We start from the raw sequence: 4,570 nt of genomic DNA, 5'->3' as shown, positions 1-4,570 counted from the left end.
CCTTACGACCCGAGTAATAAGTAATTATTTGCTTAAATACTTGTTAAAATAAGTTATTAAATGTGCTGGTCGACCAAAAAAGGTCTTCAATACCAGGCTTCAACGTCTTCTTAGAGGAAGCGAAACAGCAACTAATTCGGCTTTATAATCCTAGAAGAGGCAAAGCTTGATGAAATGAAATCGTACAGAGAACGTGCAAGGTTTGCCTCATTTTTTGATCGGTTACGCTGTTATTTTCGTCCACTGTGGAACAGCTGGGCCAAACCAGTCTACTGGTCGACCAATTTTTTGAATTAGTGAAGCGTGAAAAAGTTAGGCAAAATGCTTTTCTTTTTCTTTTTTTTTCTTTTTGCAGTGTTAGTTCGGTGGTGTCTAACAAAATAGTAGCTCATTAACCCCTTACTGGGGTAAATGGGGAAATTCATGGGGAAAATAGGTATTGTTATTAATGATATGGTAATAAGGTATGGAGAATCGCTCTGGCCTAGGACAAGCCCAAGACCAGGCGAAAATGGGAGCTATGAGAACCAACCCGACTTACTCGAATGGGTTGGAGGGTGGGTTGCCAACCCTTCCCTTTTGCGGCCTCGAGTAGAGTGATGGGGTGGAGCACATGTAACCTCTTCTTCTAAAGTCTCATCTACATAATCCCCAGGCTATTAATTACCAATGCAAATTGAGTTTGCATAGAATTCTGATGACTCTTATTGATGATAAATTGTGGACTCATGAAAGGGCTGTTATTAATCTTGATCAGATCTGCAGATTCAAAAACTGCCTTTTGCTGGACGCCCCCCTTTCTCGTCCCAGTGCTCTTAATTTGCTCTCCAAAATTTTGTTGCTACGGTTGAAAGCAGGATTACGAGTACTTTTTACCGATCGTTTTTTGGCGTTGAAGTGCTGGTCAACAGAGTTACGGAAGCCAAGAAGCGACGAACTACTGTACTCTTCACCTGTTTCGGTCCCGGGCTTGGCATAAAATAGTTGAAGGCTATCATCCTGTTCTTCTTCACTCATTTAGAGCAAGGTTTTGTCTATTTCTGGCTCAAAGCACCAACAATCTGGAAATTAAACGGAAGGTACGCTTTCTAGAGAACAACAAGAATTCTAGCAAATATTTCAAGAAAACTGGACTGTCATAATTGTTATCATGTCTTTACCTTTAAACATCTTTACAAAGCACGAGCTACTGTACTCTTTGTGACAATATTAATGAATTACCCAGTTGATTATTGTTATTCCCCGGACTTATTATATCTCAGAAAGGGACCTTTCACATACGTCCTTCGTGTTGTAAGCCATGTTTGACACGCAGTTGTCATTAAAGGTGTTTTTTTTTTTTTTTAGTTTAACGGTCTTTCAAGCATTGAGGATGGTCACATGGAGTCAGAAGTGAGGTCGAGAGCTGGAGTTTAGCCTCGAATTGGAATATTTTGTTCCTTACATCGGTTCGTTGCTGTTGGCGTAAATCGAAACCACGTTGTCAGAAATGGCGGGGGGCTAATTGTTCAATCCACCGCATCCTTTGCAGCTGTCAAAAGGAAATTCTTCGCAGAACTGGAAACGATTTAAACAAAAGTGGACAAATGGAATTTTCAGAAAGGAGAATCAAGTTCGTGTAGCAACTTTTCTAACTGTGATCGGCGACGAAGCTTTGGATCTTTACAATGCCTTCACATGGGACAGCGCAGACGATAAAATTAAAATCGACAAAGTGCTGGAGCAATTTCACAACTTTTGTGAGCTGCGAAAGGACACAATTTATGAAAGGTATCTGTTTTTCTCACAAGGCCAGGAGAGCGGCGAGTCTATCGATAAGTATGCTACAGTTCTAAGAAATATGTCCGACAATTGTGAATTTCAAGATTTGAAAAACTCTTTGATTCGTGACCGCGTCGTCTTTGGAGTCACAGATAATCACGTGCGAGACTGTCAAGAGTTCCGGATTTGACACTGGACAAAGCTTTGGAAATTGCAAGAGCGGTAGAAGTAACCCAGAATCAGCTGACGCAGACGCAAAATCTTCAGGAAGTCAATGCCGTGGGGAAAAAAGAAACAGAGCCTTCCCAGGAAGAAATTTGAAGGGACGAAATCGGTGAGTGGTGATTTGCAGCAGGTCGATTGCAAGTTTTGTGGGAGGAGACATGTACGAGACAAAACGAAATGTCTTGCCTGTGGCCATCAGTGTACGAAATGTGGTCGGAACAATCATTTTTCTGTGGAGTGCAGAGGAGGCAAGATGCTGTATGACAGGTCAGGTGTTCATCAGAATTTGTATTATGTCGATGATTTTGACCAAAAGTTCGCTTGAAGAATACACGATTGATGTGATTTAACTCACCATATAACTGCTGTTGAAAATGCAAAGTCCTGTCCCAAACAGTTATTTACAACTGGGACGGTAAACGACTCTAAGGATGTGACTTTTCAGCTTAATTGTGGAGCAACCTGTAACTTGCTACCCCTTGAAGAATTTCCAAGCATCATGGGAAATCCCCAGGATCTGTATTTGAAAAGAACATCAGCCACTCTCAAGATGTATAATGGGTCTACTAATGTCTCCACTTGGAAAGTCTTCTTTCAGATGTACCAAAGGTGAGGTGAGCAAAGATGTTGATTTCTTTATTGTTGACGATGACGTCGGACCACTGTTGGGTGCTGAAACATGTCAAGAACCGAATTTCATCAAGGTGATGGTTATGACATTCCTATCTCAGAAACAGTGAACTCTGTGAATGCCTAGTGCCAGCCCAACCATATTGTTCTAGTAGGAGAGCGAATTAGAAATGAATACAGGCAAGGATGTATTTGAAGGTCTTGGGTCCATGGAAGGTCTGTGTCACCTAGAAGTCGATCAAACCGTCCGACCAGTTGTTCACCCTCCTAGAAAGGTCCCTGTAGCCCTGAGAGACCGCTTGAAAGAAGAACTACACAAACTAGTCGGTGAAGAGATCATCACGCCTGTTACAGAGCCTACCAAGTGGTGTCCAGTTTAGTGTTAGTCAACAAGCCAAACAAGCTTAGAATCTCTATTGACCCACAAGATTTAAACAGGGCACTCCAGAGAGCTCATTATCCACTCCCAACCATTGAAGAGGTGGCAACCAGGCTAAGCAAGGCCGTATTCTCTGTGCTGGATACCAAGAACGGGGTTTGGAAAGTACAGTTAGACAGCGAGGTGTCATATCTCACGACCTTTAGTACGCCATTTGTCCGTTACCGTTGGCTCCGCCTTCCGTTTGGTATCAAGACAGCACCTGAAGAGAACCAGCAACGAATTCATGAAAGTCTCCAGAATCTCAATGGTGTTGAAGACATCGTAGATGACATTCCGTGCGAGGGTGAAGGTGATACCTATAAAAGTGCAGTTGAAGATCATGACAAGAACTTAATTGCACTCCTCGAGAGATGCCGTGAGAAGAACATCAAGCTCAACCCAAAGAAGGTGCAGTTGACTTAACAAGAAGTACCATACATTGGGCTTTTGCTGACCCCAGATGCTTTAAAACCAGATCCAAACAAGGCCAAGGCCATTTTGGAAATACCTACCCCTACTGAGAAACAGTCTCTGCAAAGACTGCTTGGCATGATCACATATCTTGCCAAGTTTCTTCCCAACCTATGTGACTGAACCGTTGAGACATCTTCTAGACAGAGATGTGGAGTGGCATTGGGATCACAAACATGAAAACGCGTTAACTCAAGTAAAGCAGTTGATCACAAGGGAACCTGTCCTCAGGTATTTTGATGACAAAAAGGAAGTCACCCTACAGTACGACGCCTCAGAATCTGGCCTTGGTGCTACGATCATGAAGGAAGGCCAGCCTGTAGCCTTCAGCTCAAGAGCGTTATCGAACACTGAGAAGAACTATGCACAGATAGAAAAAGAACTTCTCAGCATTGTCCATGGCTGCACGCGTTTTGATCAGCATATTTATGGAAGGGAGGTTACTGTACAGAAGGATCAAAAGGCTTTAGAGAGCATTTTCAGAAAACCACTGCTGTCATCTCCCAAGAGGCTTCACAGGATGTTGTTACATTTGCAGAAGTGCACCTTGAAGATTGTGTACAAGCTAGGGAAGGAGCTTTTTGTCGCTGATACACTCAGTCGAGCGTTCATACCCAATGAACAAAACTCAGAGGGGAGTCTGTAATCAAGGCCGTAGAAGAAATTGACATGGTTGAGTTTGTGCCAATCACAACTGTACGTCGAGAGAAAACTGAGCGCGATGAATCTCTCCAGAAACTGAAACATGTCATCAGGGTCGGTTGGCCTGTTACGAAAGAAGAAGTTCTGCCTAAAATCATAAAATATTTCCATTTAAAGGAAGAAATTACCATGCAAGATGGCATTTTTTTCAAAGGGAATCGCGTAATCGTACCGGCAGCTTTAAGGTCACACATGATGAAGAACGTACACTCAACGACGCAAAATGCGCCGCAATGCCAGATGAAATTTTTATAATATATAATTTGGTGGGGTTCATGTCTTTCAAGGAGGTTCGTTGGGTGTGGAAACGCATATTTTCCCGTATCAACTGAGTTTATTAGATAATTTGACAACCATAAA

The 4,570-nt window shown here is 42.6% G+C and overlaps 1 pseudogene; it reads left to right on the top strand.

Annotated features, from left to right (window-relative positions):
* Positions 1-466: 466 nt before the first annotated feature.
* LOC146471233 (uncharacterized) lies at positions 467-2,082 on the top strand (annotated as a pseudogene).
* The last annotated feature ends 2,488 nt before the right edge of the window (positions 2,083-4,570 follow it).

This window comes from Pavona decussata, unplaced genomic scaffold (assembly GCF_977016875.1).
Source record: "Pavona decussata unplaced genomic scaffold, jaPavDecu1.1 SCAFFOLD_105, whole genome shotgun sequence".
Taxonomy (NCBI): Eukaryota; Metazoa; Cnidaria; class Anthozoa; order Scleractinia; family Agariciidae; genus Pavona; species Pavona decussata.
Note: the sequence above shows the minus strand (reverse complement) of the source record. Positions and strands in the feature narration are given on the sequence as shown.